Below are 22,157 nucleotides of genomic sequence, written 5' to 3'. Positions count from 1 at the left end.
AACTGTCATATCTAGTTTCTGTTATTGATTGTCGCTAAGTCAAAGAATAGGACATAATATAGAAGATGAACTGTACACGAACAGCGTCAGCGTATGTTTTTTCAGTGTCACTGTGATATTTATGAAACGAAAAACTCTTTCCTTTGGAACACACCCACGAAGGTGAAGGTAGATGCTAGCAGTTTGTTTACTTATTACGCCGCCGCACTACCTATGTGGAACAGTTTTATACACTCCTGGAAATTGAAATAAGAACACCGTGAATTCATTGTCCCAGGAAGGGGAAACTTTATTGACACATTCCTGGGGTCAGATACATCACATGATCACACTGACAGAACCACAGGCACAGAGACACAGGCAACAGAGCATGCACAATGTCGGCACTAGTACAGTGTATATCCACCTTTCGCAGCAATGCAGGCTGCTATTCTCCCATGGAGACGATCGTAGAGATGCTGGATGTAGTCCTGTGGAACGGCTTGCCATGCCATTTCCACCTGGCGCATCAGTTGGACCAGCGTTCGTGCTGGACGTGCAGACCGCGTGAGACGACGCTTCATCCAGTCCCAAACATGCTCAATGGGGGACAGATCCGGAGATCTTGCAGGCCAGGGTAGTTGACTTACACCTTCTAGAGCACGTTGGGTGGCACGGGATACATGCGGACGTGCATTGTACTGTTGGAACAGCAAGTTCCCTTGCCGGTCTAGGAATGGTAGAACGATGGGTTCGATGACGGTTTGGATGTACCGTGCACTATTCAGTGTCCCCTCGACGATCACCAGTGGTGTACGGCCAGTGTAGGAGATCGCTCCCCACACCATGATGCCGGGTGTTGGCCCTGTGTGCCTCGGTCGTATGCAGTCCTGATTGTGGCGCTCACCTGCACGGCGCCAAACACGCATACGACCATCAGTGGCACCAAGGCAGAAGCGACTCTCATCGCTGAAGACGACACATCTCCATTCGTCCCTCCATTCACGCCTGTCGTGACACCACTGGAGGCGGGCTGCACGATGTTGGGGCGTGAGCGGAAGACGGCCTAACGGTGTGCGGCTGTAGCCCAGCTTCATGGAGACGGTTGCGAATGGTCCTCGCCGATACCCCAGGAGCAACAGTGTCCCTAATTTGCTGGGAAGTGGCGGTGCGGTCCCCTACGGCACTGCGTAGGATCCTACGGTCTTGGCGTGCATCCGTGCGTCGCTGCGGGCCGGTCCCAGGTCGACGGGCACGTGCACCTTCCGCCGACCACTGGCGACAACATCGATGTACTGTGGAGACCTCACGCCCCACGTGTTGAGCAATTCGGCGGTACGTCCACCCGGCCTCCCGCATGCCCACTATACGCCCTCGCTCAAAGTCCGTCAACTGCACATACGGTTCACGTCCACGCTGTCGCGGCATGCTACCAGTGTTAAAGACTGAGATGGAGCTCCGTATGCCACGGCAAACTGGCTGACACTGACGGCAGCGGTGCACAAATGCTGCGCAGCTAGCGCCATTCGACGGCCAACACCGCGGTTCCTGATGTGTCCGCTGTGCCGTGCGTGTGATCATTGCTTGTACAGCCCTCTCGCAGTGTCCGGAGCAAGTATGGTGGGTCTGACACACCGGTGTCAATGTGTTCTTTTTTCCATTTCCAGGAGTGTAGCTTTGTGTAGATGATTTCACAAAGTTACTTCACAAGCCTCAGTGTTTTATTATTGCTTTTGGAATAGTTGTGTACATTTGTTCGGCAAGGCTGCTTTAGTAGAGACGCGCAAAGTTCCGGTACCATCATTTCTTAACAACATAAGGAGACCGATACTAATGGTAGACTATCATTTAGAACAGTAGCAGAAGCATGGCATTCTTTACAAAACAAAATAATGACAACTGCTGATTCACCTGTGCTTTAAGTGTATCGTTTCTGCAAAATGCTGGGATGTGGACAAACCAATGAATGTTGGTTTAGTTAAGTGCCGATTAATAAAGCAGCTCCAAATTGAGGCATGTCACGAAGCGAAAGAGCCATGTGATTAAGCAGGGTGCGAAAACTGTAAGTGTTCTTTTAGGATTGCTATGTCACAGAATTTTTCTTGTTCTCTCACGCGCTATCAATAAGGCGATTCTGCCTTGTATGTATTTGTATCGTTGTGGTTGAAATTGCTCTCCCGTTGTTTATTGTGGACAGTGCATTATGAACAAATCAGTTACCTTTGTTGTCAGAGAAATAAAAACAGAAACAGACCAACCGCTAATCCACCCCTGCCCCAGTATGATTGATAAAGTTGTCAACAATTCTGTGCTAACTTTCAGGTTGATACAGTTTGTGTGTATGACCTCTGTATAAGTTGTCATTGACTAAACTCTCCAATAAATGTTTTAACTGCATCTTTACACAAAAGAATTAATTTACTGTTTAAAAAGTTATAATAACTACTAATGGAAATAATAGCGAAAGTGTGAAATGCAGGAAAAAGAAACGGGCCATCACTCAGTCTCACCTTTCTCTATAAGGTAAGTGATGGTCCACAACCATGGTAAACTATTATTTGTAGTAGGGTTGTCTGTTCAGCAGTTGATATAGAAAAGTATGGGACTCCTAAAAGTCATATAGTAGTACTCCTAGTAGTTCCTTTATTAGTGGTGGCAGTAATCAAATATGGCCTCGCCTTTATTCATGATTCATTTGTCTGCTTCTGTGATTTCATTGCTTGTTTAGTTCTGCTTGTTAATTACCACAGATGAGTGCTAGTGTGATGTCATTGTAGTGCAGACGTTCATGAACTGATATTCAGCGATGCAGAAAAATAATGGAACATATTTAATGAATTCAGTTTTCAAGTAGTAGTCTGTTTACATACCTTTGTCATTGTAAGCAGACAGGCACACTGCTGACAGTCATGTAGGTGTTTGCATGTGCCGAAGTTTAAGGGAGAATGTATATCAGATTTTGGGGCCTCATAACTTTGAATGTAAATCTCTAATTCAAAGGAGTTCTTAACAGCCTCATTGTTATGTTTGCGTAAGCTTTACAGTATAGACAGTGCCATGAATAAAAAGTGAAAACAGTAATCCTCTGTTCTGATATTATGAACTACTGCTGCTTACTTTACTATGAAATTGATTCCTCCCAGTTTTGTTAACAGTAGCCTATGGATAGAAAATTACTGCAGAAATCCTGAAATTGTCATTGTAGTTACTTAGTTGTGGAGAGTATCTGTTTGCTGTGGCATGCCAGTGTGTACATGATGATAATTTATATGCTATTTATATCTCATAGCAAATTTGCTTCTTTTGTCAGAGGTTCAGTGGTGAATAATCATTACACATGTTCGTTGATTGTTGTATACTCACAGAATATGCACAATAATCATAGAAACATGTAATTTAATGTATCAGGTTTTCAGTTACAGTATTAAACAAACATAAGAATTTGTTCCATTTGTATGGTGGTTAAGGTTCTGATGCTTGTAGAGTACTTTGCATGTCTCTTTTTCATGACCTCATTCCACTAGTGTAGGCTGGAGTGTGCTGTTGGTGCCCCTCCCTTCTCTGAAATTTTGGTTGTGGTGACAGATTGACTATGGCTTAGCTTGGGGTTTGGGTTAGGAGGTAAGAATTTAGTTTTGAGTTGGCGAAGCCAAAAAGTATGAATGCCAAATCCAGTTTGTGGTAACAGATTGAGCTATAGCATAACCCAATGTCTATGTTTATGCCATATTTAACCAATTTTTTGCTATAAAAACAAACCCTGAAAAATAGAAGCCCCCCTCCCCCCCCCCCCCTGCTATGTAATTGTTACCATTTAGTTGTATGTTATTTTAGCTGCATGTTTGTAAACTGTCATGCTATTGGATTTATTTTTTTGTGGCATAGAAGTAAGGGTGTTCTTACGTTGATGTGTGACTTGCATCATTTTGTGTCTTGTGGTGAATGTTCCTGCAGTTTAAGGGAAATACGGAAACGTCCGATCCCACCCGTCTGCTTTGACCCATGACGTCACAAATATGGCGGAAACAAAAACAAACACACACACTTTCCACAAGAAGCCTAATGACACTAACGGGACAAGCGCGGGAAATGGGGTGTTTTGGGTGGGGGGCAAACTAAATATAAACAAATTTAGACACCTTGCGTAGCTACAACGTGTAAGTGAAGGCAGCCACACATGAATATCCACCCACCTCCCCAGGGGTCGTAACCCCTGCAACCCATAGAAGATGCTTCAGTAGCTGATTAGTGTTTTTTGTCTTTTTTTTTCTAAAAAAAAAGTCTCACGGGATAGAACGAACAGATCAGAAAGTTAAATATAATAAACTAAAACAGAAATTCGAAGAAACAGATAATTAAAATAAGTAATAAGTGTTTTTAAATTTAAAAAAAGAAAAATCTCACGAGATAGAACGAACAGATCAGAAAAGTAAATAAAATAAGATAAAACAGAACTGGAGACAGCCACACTCAAACCAATCTCCGCACTGTCATGGCATCACACACGACAACACCCTTACGTCACGGGTCAAAGCCGACGCATGGGATCGGACGCTTCTGTCGCCCCAGTTTAAGTACAGATCTCAAAGTGGATAAAAAGTGATACGGTATAATGAATATTCCATAGTTGGCTGATGGAAGTCCATTTTTTCTTCTTCTTTGTGTTTTTCCTCATAGTTTTATCAACTGTATGCCTTTGAATGATATTGTGGATGTAGACTGATGAAGCATTTGCCATATCCTTTGTATGTTGTTTTTGAAATAGCAGAAAATTTTGATAGTACTGTAAGCATTGCTGTTTTATGGAAGTTTTAATAAAAATGCAGTTGTAATGAGATGGATGTGTATTTGGGAACTGTTACTTGAATATGATATGGTTAAAGAGAATGTGTATTGGAAAGAGTAGAGGCATTCCAGTATCTTTGAAGAGGTGTGTGCAGTATTGTTGGATGCAAAACACCTTTTTTTCCAAGTTCTCAAACATGTTTCAGCATCTCTGTGCCATTATCAGTGGGTTTCTGTTTTATTTAATCTGTAATGTGAACATTTTTACTAAATGATTACTAAATTATGTGGATATTTATTTCAAAAAAACAATTTGTTTCTTTTTGTTAATATCTTTACACTCTGTTTGCATGGTTTTTCAGGACCACTTGTGTGTTATTTATTAAAGATAGCTTATCATCTGCAACCAAATGATGTTGATGAGAAATTTTGTTAGGAGTTAACTATCATTGTATGCTCTAAACATAATTTAGTTTGTCACGATATTTCTCATCTATATTCGTTCTTTCTTACGTTGTTGTGTATGTAAGTAAATCTGAGATTCAGGTTTGCTGTGAAAAATGAGTCAGTATTGTACCATAAATCACTTTCTCATAATAATAATAATAATAATAATAATAATAATAATAATGTCCTTCTTGGATGTAGCGAAACTTAAAGTTGTAAATATGATTTTCAGGGCTTGCTATCTATCCAGTTCACGGTTAGCTGCATTTCTGGTGCAATAAATTACTTGATACAGGTGAGTTGAAATTACATTGCAATTAAAATATTTATTTACTACTTTTCGAAAGAAGGAAATAGTTAGTATTTGCAGATGCTTTTTTTCTGTTTACGTGTGTTAATGTGCTATCACCAGTAATAAAAAGTTAGACAAGAAAAAAAATGAGAGCAGAGTGGTTCTACTTCATTTAATATATCTCTCACTGTAATTTCTTAAGCTAAAGCCGCTACAAAATTTACTTGTGCTGGGTAGTCATGGTACCTGAGATGTTCATTGCAGAAGCATTCAAATCTTAGGTGAAACACTTGTATAGAATAAAGTAATGTCTGCTTGTGAGCTCATTCCTTTCAGCAATCTTGTTGGATGGAAGTGTTCCATTTGTGTTTATTATATAGGTAAGATGATATACCATCAAAAGTGTTTGTTCACATTAGTAATTTGGTGACCTAATACAAAATTAACATTAGTTCATTAAATAATTTCTTGTTTTTGAAGTGCTATTCTTTTCACAGAATAGTGAAGCATTTGCCATCATTCAGTCAACTAATTTTTCTCCACTGCAATTGAAATAGTGCAATTTGTATGTAGGTTTTCAAATCATTTCACTCAGTGAAATTAACTTTTACTTTTAAACAGATTTGTGGCTATAAAAAGGGTGACATAGTTGTTGAAATAAACATCACCATCAAATTTATAAGTAAAATATATTTTAGTTGCTACTGAACTTAGAAATAAAATCTGCTGGGAAGAGTTATGTAGTTGATTTTTTTTTTTAATATAAAAAAGAAACCCAGGATAAAGTACTAACAGTTATGTACTGCATAGTTCATATTGTTTGTGTGGATCATTTCAATGCGCCAAAAATGCTTGCGAGTCATTTTACATCACTGTAAACCCTTGGGTACCTAGAAGATTTCAGTATGCTGGACGTCACACTTACTGGCTGTTTGACGTTACTGCACCGACATATATGTTTGAGAAGCTATTGATCATTCTTAGAACAATAACATGATTTAATATATTGTATTTAAATACAGTTTAGACTGTGTTGTTAGCTACGGCTTATGAATGAAAAATAGGAATTGATGAATCACTTCTTTAAGATACACCTGTCCTAAATCCAAACATCAGTTTGAACACCACAATGTTTTAATAGCTATGGTATCACTAGACTTGGTGGTATTTCCTTGCTTTGCTCTGATCTTTGAACTGACCTACCCAGCCACTTATTACTTCATAAATAAAATTACACAATCAGATCTGACTGAGGGACCAAACAATGTTAAGGTATTGGTCTCACATTCAGGAGTGGCCTGGTTCAAATTCTTGTATGTCCATCAACATATAGGTTTGTTTGATTTCCCTGATTTTATTAAGACAGTACTGGGATGGTATGCTTTAAGGACAGAACAAATTCCAACCCGATTTTTGTGCTATCAGAACTTAACTCTAATCTCTAATAACCTTATCATGGTGGTATAATAAATCCTAATCTTCCTTACTTTCTGATAGAAGTAGTAGAGTTTTCAAGAATTCAGCGAAATGTCAAGTACTGATTATATTTAAATTGTCATAAAACGTTTGTGGTGGTTTTTAAACCATGAAAATATGCATCCTGTAAAAAATCTGGATAGTGTCCATACTGCACTACTAATTGTTGCAGTAGAAACTAAATATGTAATGAGTCCGGCCTCAGCAGCCAGAGATAGTAGTGTGTGTGTGTGTGTGTGTGTGTGTGTGTGTGTGTGTGTGTGTGTGTGTGTGTGTTTTTTTTGTGCCTGTCTCCTCTCCGCTATATGGTGAGTAGCAGTTTATCATTTATTATCTGTCATTATTCTATCCTGGATTTTCCACTGTGACAGTGTAATCTTTTAGTATGACAGATTCATGGCATGAAAAGTGTGGTACTGGGATACTGTGGAGACTTACTGGTATAATTGCTCACACGTTACGAAAACTGCTTAGGAAAGAGCGTTATTTATAACATCTTATAGATGTGTAGTTAAGCTCAAATACCAACTCCAGCAGTGTCAATGTAATTTAGCACGTTGATTAATCATATGATTGTGTACCTCCATTAACTTATGGGGTAGTAACCACAAAATTTACACTTGTTTATACATAGTATGTATGCCTAAATGAGTGGGAAAGTTAATTATATACTGTTAAGAACTGTTAATAGCAAAAAATGGACAAGTTACTTGGTACAGGCATGCAGAAGGTAATGATGTGAATTGTGGGAATTTGAACTTCTGAAAGTGAGCTTGTTTATGCATTTTATAATGCAGATTTGAGTCTTTTTTTTTAAGTCATGCCATCACATCTCTTGTGAAAAGAACATTAACTGGAGGGAGGAATTCAGTCTTCAAAGTACAGTTCTATGCTCTATGCTCCAGACAAGATCTCCAATAGCTACCAATGCTGTTTCCATCTTTCAGCCCCAAATTGCAAATGGCTGCTCCAACTTCGACTGTGCCAGCACAGAGACATTGCCATAAAAACATAAACAAAATCATTTTACATTTGCAGACTTGCAAAGCGACCATTCAAAGCCCATTTAAACTACCAAGAATCTTCAGTTGCCGTATGGGTTATAGCTAGACATGTTAAAACTTGAGACTTTGAATCTTTTAGTTACTGAAATGCAGAAAGCAGGAGAAATAATTTCTATATTATCAGCCATTTCTATCATTAAATAATGTGGCCTGTATCAGTACTTCTGCATCTGGTATGACAATTAAAATCACACATGGAGAAAATTTTTTTTTTTATCTGAAGCTTGATTAATTTTATACCACACACCCTCTTCCATCAAGCTCAACCAACCAAGCACATACGATTCAATTCTGTGAATCACTTTTATAAATAACACTGCTTAATTGTTGGCTGCTGTTGACAGTTCACCACTGAATGTAATTGAGAAGTTGTGTATGGTAAGCTGGGTTGCTGCAGATGGTATGGCAAAAATTTGTCACAGTGCAAGGAATATGTTGAGCAGTGTGACAGCAAGATATGCAAACCTCAGCATTTAGGTATCTCAATAAAAAGGCAAACTGACACAACAGAAAGTTATCAGATAACTTGCCCACATTGCTCTTAAATTTAGGAATGAACTGCAAGCAGTTTGTGGCTGTAGCTTCATTATTTTATATCCACATAACCTCGTCTAACAAGCTTATCTAATTTTGGTTTGCAAATAATTCTGTAGCTATTTGGTATTGATCTGAGATCATCCCCCCCCCCCCGCCCCACACATACACACACTGATAAGCCACAACTTTATGATCTCTGCCCACTGTGATGTTGGATGCCGCTTGGTGCCGTTGAAGGCACATGGCACGGTAACAAAAGTATGTAAGGAGAGCTGACACAGACTGGGGATCACCGTAGTGAAGACGTGAGCTGCAAATAAGGAAATCCATTGAGGCAAGCAGCTTTGAAAAAGGGCAAATTATTATTATTATGCAGAGCCTGTGAATGAGTATCTCCAAAATGGAGAAACTGGTTGAATGTTCATGTGCTACTGGCGTGAGCATCTATGGAAAGAGGGAGGAGGACAGTCAAACTACCACTAGATGCTAAATGGTTGGATGTCAATGATTCTTCACAGAATGTGTGATTCGGAGACTTGTCTGTTCTATAAAGTAGGATAGATTGTGATCTGAGGCATCCCTACCAAAAGAGCACAATGTTGGTGTACACACAATTGTTTTGGAGCACACCATTCATCGTACATTGTTGGACATGGAGCTCCGCAGCAGACCACCCCTGTGTGTTCACATGTTGACCCGATGACATCGTCAATTACGTTTGCAGTGGGCACGAGACACAGGGATTGGACTGTTGATCAATGGAAACATATCAGCTCTTAAGGTGAATCACATTTTTGCTGCACTAGCTAACTGGTTGTCTCCACAAATGCCTTCATTGAGGTGAACAGTGGCTTGAAATGTACAGCGTACCACGGGTACAGGATGGTGGGAGCAGTATTATGCTATGGGAGACTTTCTCCTACTCTTGCATTGGATCTGTGGTAGTAATTGAAGACACACTGACAGTTGTGACCACCTGCATCCCTTCATGCAGGATGCCTTCCCCAATGGTGATGTCATCTTTCAGCAGTATACTTTTCCATGTCTCGGAGCCAGAACTGTGCTACTGTGGTTTGAGGGAATTAAGGAATTATGGTGAACTCACATCGATGTCTTGGCGACCACATTTGCCTAGCGTAATGCTACAGAACCCATCTGGGTCATTATCAGGTAGCCTCACTGCATAGACAAATCAGCATCCCGTTATTTACACGAACTACACGATCAGCATGTAGACATCTAATGCCACATACTTCCACTAGCCTACCAACAAACTGTTGGGGTCCCTGATATGCAGAATCAATGATGCATTTCATTTTAGAAATGGAAAAAAAAGCTATTAAGCAGGTGGTCATAATGTTTTGGCTCATCTGTTTTGTGTGTGTGTGTGGGGGAGGGGGTTAATTCTCACACACTCAGTGTCACTATGCTGCGGTACTGATGTATTGATTTTGCAGTACTGCAGGTAACCAACAAAACCCTTTCTGTTTCTATAGAGCTTCTTAATCTCTGGTAATGACCACTTCAAATTTCTAATTTATGTCTCCCAAACTTCATGTTAAGTGTGTGTTATGTAACAGGAATTAATTGTAGGAATAGAGTAGGTTTAAACTAGACCAATTAGTTTCTCTTCAAACATTAAGACGTGTAGTATTAGCTCTTTTTTTATGAAATAATGAATATTGTTTGCTACACTTGCCCTCATCTTAATTGCAGAATGCAGCTCCCTATATCAATCAGAAAAAGAAGAAAAAGGAACCAACAGGGCATGAAAATACGTAGGGTGTGCAAATCCTGTTGTTTTCATATTAAAATCTTTTGTTGTATTGTAAATGGGATGTTGTATAGTTTGTCCAGTCAGTGACCAAGCAAGCCTAAAAATACCAGACTAGAGAGATCTGAAATTAAAATACAATGTGTGTAGTGAGTTTACTTACATCGATTGAATTGTGAACAGAAGTTTTATGTTTGGAGGTTGTTGATTTTCTTCTTAACTTTAAATCTTTTTTGCAGCTTATTTTTGTCATGTTAAAAGTTGAATTTGGTAAATCATATTTTTTTTCCAGAATTGAAATAGATGACACATTTCTAATTTTGCTTCAGGTTCCAAAGAAAGAAATCCAAGAAAATGGCTGCTTCAAAATCCTTAGATGACTTTAATAAACTGTTAGATACCTCAGATACAAAAGTAAAACTAACTGTTACAAATAACTTACTAGCCTACTTATCAAACCCAGAAAACAGTTTAGAATGTGAAGACATCGGCCTTTTCATGGATGCAATGGTACCCTGGATGCAGTCAAGCAATAGTAAGGTAAGTTAAATATTTTTACAAGAGGTAGTAATAAATATTCACTAAGCATTTATACTGTTGTTACAAAAGTGATGAGTTAGATACATAAAATTGTACATTATCTTCTCTAGATAAAACATTCAGCTAGTTAATGTGTCAACTCAGCATGGTGCCAAAAGATGGGCTAATATTGAACCAATTTGTTTTCATAGCTGTCCATAGACTGGAGTTTGTCAACAGAGACTGACAGTAGTTCTCAGACATATTTGGATACTTATTGGATGAAAATGTAGCTTGTTGTTTAAAATTCTTTAGAATATTTATCGTAGAATTGGTACATCCCTTACAATCCAAATTTGTACTTTATCCTGTTCCATTATGGTTTCAAAGTAATTTTTGGCAGCAACCATCATAAACTCCCCCCCCCCCCCCCCCCCCCAGTGAAAATCAGTAGAAACCATTGAAGATGCAAGACAATGCCTTTCACATGTGACTGCTGCCAACCTAAAAATAGGCCAGGATCCATGTATTGTGTTGCCTCATATCTGAATCCCTCCAACATTGTTGCAAAAAAATGATACCTTAATTGCTCAACTGAACTAATGCTTGGAACCACTGTGGTTCAATGGGTGATTGCACGAGAGCAGTGAAGATGCTGCATTCTGTGCTGTAGCTGTTAAAAAAGGCATTTTGTGTGGCATTCTGCACGTGCATCCCTGGTAAACTAATGAAAGCATAGCTTTTTTTGTTAGATGGCCATAATAGGTGATGTCGTGTTAGCCAGTATGGCGTTGTGATTGCTTTGAACAGTTATTACCAGTTGATGCTGTGCCTGATTATAGATTAGTTTTATCCAGCAATTCGACTGCTCACAATAAATAGTAATGCTTTCACTCAACCATTTTGAAATGTGAGCCATTGAGCTGACCAAGCTTGACTCCATGAGAAATAATCATTTTGTGTGTGTACTGCTCATCTAGTTGACAGTGTGGACACCATTTAACTGACTTTCCAAACAGGATAAGGCACGGAGGAAAATGTTTCTTTGTTGATAACTGTAACATTGAAGTCACTGATAAAGGCACTGGCTTTTCTTGTTGTGAATGCCAGTGAAACAGCAAAGAGACATACATTTTGACAGTATTATTAAATTAACTTTGAATGTAAGGGGAAAAGGTAACACGAATTTAAGCTTGAGGAGGGAACCAACTGCCCCATTAAGTGTTAACAATAAATCTATAGCTTGTGTAGCAAACAAAGTTGTTAAGGATGAATATTGACGGTCAGTTGGTTTAGAGTTAACAAATGGAGATACTGGCACAGAGAATGCCACTGTCATGTTATACGCTTTTGGTAACAGTCAGTACCTTTTGGCGATTTTTTATTCTTATGTACACTCAATTCAGTGTTTTCTGGGAATGAAATACACAAAAAATGGACGTAATTCTGTCAAACAATAAGAAAAGGCCCAAAAATAGTAATTAGTTACTAATAAGCTCATTCTGAGGAAATATTTTTTTTTAAAAAAAGGCATCTCCACTGTACCGAGTGATTTCATCGAACAGTCTGGAAAAACATTAGTATATCTCACCATATAGCGGAAATTCTGAGTTGTCGATAGGAACAACAAAAAGACAGTCACAAATACAGCTTTCGGCCAGTAAGGCCTTCAACAAAATTAGACGATAACCACACACACAGGCCAATGTGCCCCCCTCCCCTCCACACGCGCGCACACACACACACACACACACACACACACACACACACACACACACACAAAACTTCAGTCTCAGGCAATTGTACATTTCATCTTGGATTTTCCATTGTTTGATTTGTTTATCAAAAAACTGAAAACAGCATTTTTTATCAGGGATTAAATTGTATAATAATTTGGCCAATGAGATGAAAGTGATAAGTACAATACATTTAGTTAAAAGGCAACACATCCCTCCTGAACGCAGCAGACAGATGGCTTCCTGAAATATTGAGTCGTGTTGATTTTTGTATCCCAAGGAGACTACCAAGAATTATCACACTTGACAAGCCTGCACAATCACAGTATGCACTTTAAAAGATTTTATATTGTGTGGTCAACAGCATTTTCACCCTTGTTTATGTGCCTATCAGCACTTCAGCTATGTGGTTACCTTTTGTTCCTCCCATTAATTTTCATTTTATATTTTACAGGTGTCACAGAACTCAATTGATGTTTTGACAAACTTTGCTGATCGAATGGGTACAGATTTCAAACCGTATTTGCATATGGTAATATCTCCTGTGGTTGACAGACTAGGTAAGTCATCAGATTTTAAATTTGGCCCAGTGAAAATGTTACTTAGTGTTGTAGGTGTGAAAGGGATGCTGCATTTTGAGCTCCAAAATTGGAACTATTGGATATTATTTGCAAATTGTTTGTGGTGTGGTGGTAGTTCTTTGTGTAGTTTCCAGTTCTTCAGTGTGTTATAGATATCAGTTCTCTTAAATCGAGCCTTCTGAGCTGTTTGCTGCTCAGTGGTTGTGTGTATGGGGAGAGGTGTGTGCTCAGAAATGGCATCATATGTAGTTAGGTAGTTGTACTGAAACAAAACAGTGTTGATTGTAGGTACTTCTGCTGAGACATTTATGCTGCAGTTGGTCTCTAGCAGAATGAAAAATTTAATTGATATGGTAGTGTAGAGGAAATTGATGAGTCACAATTTGGTAAGAGAAAGTTCAGCAGGAACAGCTAAAAGATGGGTGTTTAGAGGTATGAAGAGTGGGCCATTACTTTTCCATATCAATTATCCCCTATAGTAAAGGGTACACTTGTGCAGATTTCACTAATTGTATTTTATTATGTAACCTCATTGCCAGATGCACTTCCTGTCACCCCACTTGTCAGTTTAAGCTATGACATGGAGTTCATGTGCGCCGTTTGTATTTGAATTCTCTAGACTTTGTTTTTTGTCTTATCGTATTTTAACTGTTTGTGTCTTGTGTTCACTGAGGCAGAATTTGGGAACTATGCCTGCATTTGCCTAAATAAGCATGGGAAACCACCTAAAAACGACACTCAGGCAGATATACTATACGAACAGGCCAAGCGAGTGTCCTACAAATGTTTTTTCGGAGTAATACTGCATCAGACAATAGCTGTATATCTCAATATTACAAAAGAGCACATTTTTACAGGCACAGTTCTTATTTCAAACTGTGTCGAGTCATACTAGTGAGAGAGCGACAGACAAAAATTTCATTCATGTGAGAGTGAAGCATAAAATCACTTTTAAAGACAGTGCTAAAAGTGCTTGCACTAACTGCACTTGACAACAATAAGAGATCACTGCACTGCACAATACAGTGCAGCACATTGTTTGAATTATATTTGAAGCCAAAATGAGCCAGCCTTATTTACGTATTTTGTGAGAGCTACTGTCTTCATGTACACATTATTTATTTTCCTGTACCTTCCACACTGTTGCTAGTACAGTTGATTACTCACTGCCATTTCTTTGAATACATTACATAGGCCACAGTTTCTGTTACCACAGTTTCTGTTACATTTGGAGGTGAAATGTTCTTAATTCCCTCCTTCACAGATTCTGTATTTTTAATTACAACTATGGAATGAAGATTGTGATGACAGACTGATCTGTAGTATCACCCGAGATCTAGGTTAGGTTGGAAGATGATAGTTCAGTTGTGATTCAGTGAACCCAACACATGCAATGTTACGAGAAGCACATTGGTTACAATTACTGAACAGTGAAAGCAGTAATAAACAAAGGCAGCTCATGCTCAGAGGTTGCATACATACAACTCTCATTACTTTTTATTGCAATTTTTTCCACGTTTGTGTCTATTAGTTTTTGCAATGACAGATTGATCTGTAGAGTAGCCCAAAGTCTAGATTAGATTATAAGATGATAGTTTGGTTGTGTGTTGGTGAAACCAACAAATGCGAATACAAAATCTTAGATGTGGTAAAAAAATTATGTATTGTAACCTGAGGTCTGGGCTAGGTTTAAAAGTGACAGTTTGGTTGTGCATTGGCAAAGCAGTATTGAATGTTTTAGTAAACCCTAGATTAACCATGTGGGTAAGAGGTCCCCCCCCCCCTTTGCGATATTCTTTGTGAGTTTGTGACACTGCGTGTTGATTTTTGGACTCACACCAGCACCATTTAGAAGCTGAATATTTATTGTTGATGCCTGTTGTGGCAGCACTAGCACACTGCTGTTCCTGTCTACAGTTATAAGAAATAAATTCTCTTTGGAGTAGTGTGCTTGGGTGGCATTTGTTATCTACATTCCTGTACACTGATCAGCCAGAACATTATGACTACATACCTAACATCCAGTTTGTCCACCCTAAACATGGATAACAGCGGCGACACATCATGACACAGAAGCAGCGAGGTGTTGGTAGGTTGCTGGAGGGATTTGGTACCACATCTGCACACAAAAATCAGCTAATTCTCGTAAATTTGGGGGAGGGGGGGCAGCAGATGAGTGCTGCCGCCACATTCAATCACATCCTAGATGTGTTCAATCAGTTTCAGGTCTGGCAAGTTGGAGGAGGAGGGGGGGGGGGCAGCACATTGATTGGAACTTGCAACTATGTTCCTTAAACCCCTCCAGCACACTCCTGAACTTGTCATTTTGCACATTATTTTGTTGAAAAATGCCAGTGCCACCTGGAAACATGATCGTCATGAAGGGATGTACGTGGACTACAACCATTGTACGATTCTCCTTGGCCATTATGATTCCGTGCATGAGCTCCATTGGACCCATGGATGCCCACTTGAATGTTCCCCAGAGTGTAATGGAGCTGCCGCCAGCTTGTCTCAGTCTGGCAGTACAGGTGTCAAGGAGTTGTTTCTGTGGATGATGATGGATTCATGCCCTCTCAACAGCATGAAGGACATGGTATCAGGATTCATCAGAAAATGCAACGCTCTGCCTATGTCAATGGTCATGTGTCCATTTCAGTAGCGCTTGCCTATGTTGTGGGGTGAACGTTAGCACATGCATGGGTCATTGGCTGCAGATGCCAATCATTGATAGTGTTTGGTGCACTGTGTGTTCACACACACTTGTAATCTGCCCAACATTAAATTCTGGTGGTAATTCCACCACAGTTTGTCGTTTGTCCTGGTTTACCAGTTGCCCAGCCAAGGTTTAACATCTGTAATGAGGGGTGGCCACCTAACCCCACAATGTCTGGACATGGTTTCACCTTTATTTCACCACATGTTGGAGACACTCACCAAAGCATTCGTTGAACACCTGACAAGTTATGCAGTTTCCAAAATGCTCATGCCAAGCTTCCAGGCCATCTCAGTCTGCTCTTCAGCAAACTCGAATAGATCACGCGTCTTCCCCATTCTGCATATGGACAGCACGCTCACAGATACTACATGCGCCGTGCGTGTGTCTGACTAGCAGTCATTCCTCACCAGGTGATGCTGCTGTCACCTTGACCGGTTTACACTCCTGGAAATTGAAATAAGAACACCGTGAATTCATTGTCCCAGGAAGGGGAAACTTTATTGACACATTCCTGGGGTCAGATACATCACATGATCACACTGACAGAACCACAGGCACATAGACACAGGCAACAGAGCATGCACAATGTCGGCACTAGTACAGTGTATATCCACCTTTCGCAGCAATGCAGGCTGCTATTCTCCCATGGAGACGATTGTAGAGATGCTGGATGTAGTCCTGTGGAACGACTTGCCCTGCCATTTCCACCTGGCACCTCAGTTGGACCAGCGTTTGTGCTGGACGTGCAGACCGCGTGAGACGACGCTTCATCCAGTCCCAAACATGCTCAATGGGGGACAGATCCGGAGATCTTGCAGGCCAGGGTAGTTGACTTACACCTTCTAGAGCACATTGGGTGGCACGGGATACATGCGGACGTGCATTGTCCTGTTGGAACAGCAAGTTCCCTTGCCGGTCTAGGAATGGTAGAACGATGGGTTCGATGTCGGTTTGGATGTACCGTGCACTATTCAGTGTCCCCTGGACGATCACCAGTGGTGTACGGCCAGTGTAGGAGATCGCTCCCCGCACCATGATGCCGGGTGTTGGCCCTGTGTGCCCCGATCGTATGCAGTCCTGATTGTGGCGCTCACCTGCACGGCGCCAAACACGCATACGACCATCATTGGCACCAAGGCAGAAGTGACTCTCATCGCTGAAGACGACAAGTCTCCATTCGTCCCTCCATTCACGCCTGTCGCGACACCACTGGAGGCGGGCTGCAAGATGTTGGGGTGAGAGCGGAAGACGGCCTAACGGTGTGCGGGACCGTAGCCCAGCTTCATGGAGACGGTTGCGAATGGTCCTCGCCGATACCCCAGGAGCAACAGTGTCCCTAATTTGCTGGGAAGTGGCGGTGCGGTCCCCTACGGCACTGCGTAGGATCCTACGGTCTTGGCGTGCATCCGTGCGTCGCTGCGGTCCGGTCCAGGTCGACGGGCACGTGCACCTTCCGCCGACCACTGGCGACAACATCGATGTACTGTGGAGACCTCACGCCCCACGTGTTGAGCAATTCGGCGGTACATCCACCCGGCCTCCCGCATGCCCACTATACGCCCTCGCTCAAAGTCCGTCAACTGCACATACGGTTCACTTCCACGCTGTCGCGGCGTGCTACCAGTGTTAAAGACTGCGATGGAGCTCCGTATGCCACGGCAAACTGGCTGACACTGACGGCGGCGGTGCACAAATGCTGCGCAGCTAGCGCCATTCGACGGCCAACACCGCGGTTCCTGGTGTGTCCGCTGTGCCGTGCGTGTGATCATTGCTTGTACAGCCCTCTCGCAGTGTCCGGAGCAAGTATGGTGGGTCTGACACACCGGTGTCAATGTGTTCTTTTTTCCATTTCCAGGAGTGTATATCGATAGTAGGTTGGTAGTCGTAATGTTCTGGCTGATCAGTGTGTGTATAACGAGTAAAATGTCAAAACGCAAGAAGACAGAGATGACAAAATATAAGAATTGTATTATGTAGTGACTTGAGGAGGAGGACGAGGTGAAATTGATCACATATGACTACTAGTGACCACAACACTGAATCAGTACAAGAAGTGAGTGGTGGAGAAAGTAGATCCAATTTGTCTGAACAGAGTGATAAGGCTGCATCCATTTCATCTTAATTTTATTTTGGATAGGACCATGATACAAGATGTGACATTCAAGTTCCTTGACAAAATTTGTGTACGCTAGCAAATAACATGTTACTTGGTGTTGAGGAGGAGGGGACAGTTGATCTTGAGAAGCCATCTGGCTCCAGAGGTGTGCCTCAGGAAGAGACAAAACTACAAGGAAGTGATGCTTGTAATTTAATAGATGGGTGTCTGAAAAGCATGTCAAAGATATTTGTGTAACATTCTTCAAATCAATTCAGTAGAATGCTGTGTAGAATTAAAAGGAAGAGTACAGGAAAATAACATGTTTTGTCCACTTTTTCCAGAAATGAACTATGTATGCCATGACATGTAGGATTCTGTGTTATTTCATACTGTTGATCGACCAGTGTGATGATATGAATAGTCCATATTATATAACCTGTTTTAGATTATGCGTGCAGGGAAAGAACATGCTAATGTCTCTTACTACAGGGAATATAAGTGCTTTGTCCAGTGTTGTGCATTAAGCTTTAGATTCCTTGTTGGTAGGCAAACAATGTTGAAGCAAGAAATAGAGAGCTTTATCCCGTAAATGCTGTAAGCAAGAAAATTCTTTGCAACATGTTTTGTATGCTTATTACTTTTAATCACTCATGAAACTTGCTCTAGTGGCGCCACTTAGGTTACTGTAGTCTTATGCACTCTAGTGAGGTATTTACAAACTTAGCATGCCTTTCCTATGGCAGTTAGAATTTCCAATGCCAATGCCAGAAACAAAAAATTGTGATCACCACCACCAAAACATTAATATTAAATATTCGTAGACATGGTAAAGTGTAATAGAGATATACAGAGACAGAAATTTGATAGAAAAAGTTCAACCACTTTGTTGATTCACTTGTAAGTAGCAGGATGTGAAAATCGTGTCCACGTTGGTAGGTCACCTGTAGGCTGACTGGACAGAACATTCAGTACCTCTGTAAGAACTGTAATCCACAGAAGCAAATACCCAAACCTCTAATACATGGGGCTAACAGGCATTTGAAGGGACAGTCTTAAGATTAGCTATTACCAGTTTGAAAAACATCACTCTATATCCAACAGTTCCAAAAGTGTTGTCTGTCATTAAGTAAATTTGTGTGGAAAATATTTGAAATGTGTCCTGAGAATTTAAATTCTGTAATCTATTATTGAGACACATATTTTATATATTTTGGCCGGCTCTGCAAAAAGACTACAAGCTGCAGCTAACATTAAGTGTTATGCAGCTATAGTAGGTAGAGTTTACCAAAAAATGTAGTATGCTGTGAAATAATGACCTATCTAGCGTTTGAGATGTCAATGCTTTAATACAAGTTTGTAATTGTGTATGGTTGGGAATGACTTTTGAGCTTATGATATGTATAGAAAAGTGTATGTGGTGTGGACGTTGCAAGTCTAAGTGACTTCACGATAATTATTCCAATATAATTTTAACAGTTATCATAATTAATTTTTGGTAAGAATATGTATATTGAAAAAGTATCAGAGCTAGAAAAAATGGTCATGGCATTAGTTTCAGATTAGTAGATATGTAAGGAATTAATAATAATATCTAGTATGTTTGTATTTCAGGCGACAATAAAGAAGTCGTGAGGGAGAAAGCTCAGCTTTTCCTTCTGAAACTTTTGGAGAGAGAAATTGCATCACCATATTACTTGTTTGAGAAGTTGACATTAGCATTTACTCACAAAAATGCTAAAATCCGAGAAGAAGTGTTAATCTGTTATCAGTCCGCACTGAGGGAGTAAGTGGAATTTTTTTAAAAAGTTTCATACTTTGGATATAGTAAGTGCCCTTAGTTTCTTTACACGTACACATGTAATTATGAGAAGTAACAATACTTGTAGTAAAACCCTAAAAGAGTACAAATCCATACTTTTTTGAAAGAAAATGTATGACGGGCATTCAGTAAGTAATGCTCCCCCCCCCCCCCCCCCCTTTAATCCTTTAATATACCGTATTTACTCGAATCCAAGCTGCACCTGAAAAATGAGACTGGAAATCAAGGAAAAAAAAATTCCCGAATCTAAGCCACACCCGAATTTTGAGACTCAAAATTCAAGGGGAGAGAAAAGTTTTAGACCGCACCTCCAAATCGAAACAAAGCTGGTCCATTGTAACATGAGACACAATTTAGGTCGAATGGCTGAAGACACAGCTACAGTAGTTTGCTTCGAGTTCTAAGCTTTGCAGTTAAGCTTTACCAGGTAACCATTGCTATGCGTTAGGTGCTCTGTCCATATTTATACGGGTACCCTCCTCTTTCATGTGCTTCGTCTGGTTTGAATTGATTGCTTATTTTGCTTTGATCTGATAAGTGCCGTTCTCTTTTTTATAGGTGTTTATGTCACTCTAAGCTGAAAATGTGTTATTGTACTGTGTCATGCATTGTTTGTCTCATTCAGATAATGAGTGTTTACGACCTGTCGCCGCTCGCGGGATGGCTTGCTTCTGTGCGCACTACTGCCACTTACAATTAAAAAAAAGAGAGTAATTGTCTCATTAGTGAAACAATGGCAAGAGAATGCTATTTGTTACTGGTGCTTTCTTTGACAATGATCAGCAAGAACCAAATAATAGAGTGCGTATGATAGACGATGTTCTGAACGAGAGGTTAGATAAAATTTTTCTCTGTTTGAACATCTTTGCAGGTGCCTCTTTATTACATTACATTCTGCACAGAAATTAGTCATCTTAGATTTAAAAATCTAGTAAGTTGCCATGCTTCATTTCCGACTGTATCACTATTCAGCATAAGAATAATATGAATATAAACATGACATGATATGTATATCCTTCCGCGTTTGCTGTTGTCTCACTCTAGTTTCGTAGTTTATTAGACAGACAGGATTTAAATGAGATAGCAGCAAACATGAAGGAATACAAGTCATAATGTTTACATTCATATTATTCTTATGGTGAAGAGAATACTGCATGTGATTCACGATTCATAAAAGTTCCTATTATTAACCATCTCTTGTCACAGGTAAGAAAAAATTCAGAACGTAGAGTTGACCATATTTACATACATCCCAAACAGTCTTGCCAGTCGGATTTCCATAGTACATTTTCAGTGATGACTTCAAATGCAGTGTGTGTTATTGTTGTCTTCAGTTCACAGACTGGTTTGATGCAGCTCTCCACGCTTTTCTATCCTGTGCAATGCAGAGTAGCAACACTTATAAAATAAGAATGAAAATAACTTAGAAACTAAACGCTGAAATTTAAAAGAAAATTTTATTATGTTTGTAATACATCTTATACAAAATGTTTAAAATAACAGTCATGACTCTGAAGCACTCTCTCAATACTTTGTTGCTCATTTATTCATACAGAGCATCGTCCTCTATACCATCTAGTGCTCTATACCATCTAGTGCATTGGATATCGAACATTTTTTAAATGCTTGTTGCACAGTCTGATTTGGTACACACTTCCATGCATCATAAATCCATTGGCACACTTGCGACAAACTTGCGCGTTTTACACGTCCTGTTGGTGTCAGTTGTCTATCGCTTTTTAAAAGCCAGTCTGTGTACATGCATTTAAGCTTGTCCTTAAATGGTTTATTCAGACAGGGGTCAAGTTGTTCCAGAATTGACGTCATCCTGCCTGGAATTACTGCCAAGTCCGTTTTGCTTTCCTCTAATTTTCGTTTTACTGCAGGTGTTGTATGGCCTGCGTACACATCTAATATCAACAGACTGCGTAGACCAAGCATTGCACCAGGAAGATGATTCCACACGTGCCTAATCCATTCCAGTACCATGTTCTCCGAAAACCACCCAGTTTCGTTTGCTCATACAATTACAGTTTTTGGAAACACTTCTGATTTCGGAAAGTCTTTTGCTTGATAACTATGAATGGGGGTAATTTATGTCCATCTGCTGTGCAAGCTAGCATGACGGACGTCTGCTGTTTTTTCACCCCTTGATGTAAGAACACTTATGTCTTTCTTTCCTTTGGCATCAACCGTATAATTTGACGGCATGTCAAAATATGTGGAAGTTTGGTCAGCAGTTATTATCTGGCCAAGAAGGTATTGCTTTTCTGTGTGCTGCCTAATTACGAAGTGCTGAAATTCCAAAAGTTTTTCTTCATAATTTTTCAG

The 22,157-nt window shown here is 40.1% G+C and overlaps 1 pseudogene; it reads left to right on the top strand.

Annotated features, from left to right (window-relative positions):
- Positions 1 to 2,377: 2,377 nt before the first annotated feature.
- Positions 2,378 to 22,157, top strand: part of LOC126471164 (CLIP-associating protein 1-like) — a 245,149-nt pseudogene continuing 225,369 nt past the window's right edge.

Source organism: Schistocerca serialis, chromosome 3 (genome assembly GCF_023864345.2).
Source record: "Schistocerca serialis cubense isolate TAMUIC-IGC-003099 chromosome 3, iqSchSeri2.2, whole genome shotgun sequence".
NCBI classification, from domain to species: domain Eukaryota; kingdom Metazoa; phylum Arthropoda; class Insecta; order Orthoptera; family Acrididae; genus Schistocerca; species Schistocerca serialis.
This window is presented reverse-complemented; position numbering and strand designations above follow the sequence as displayed.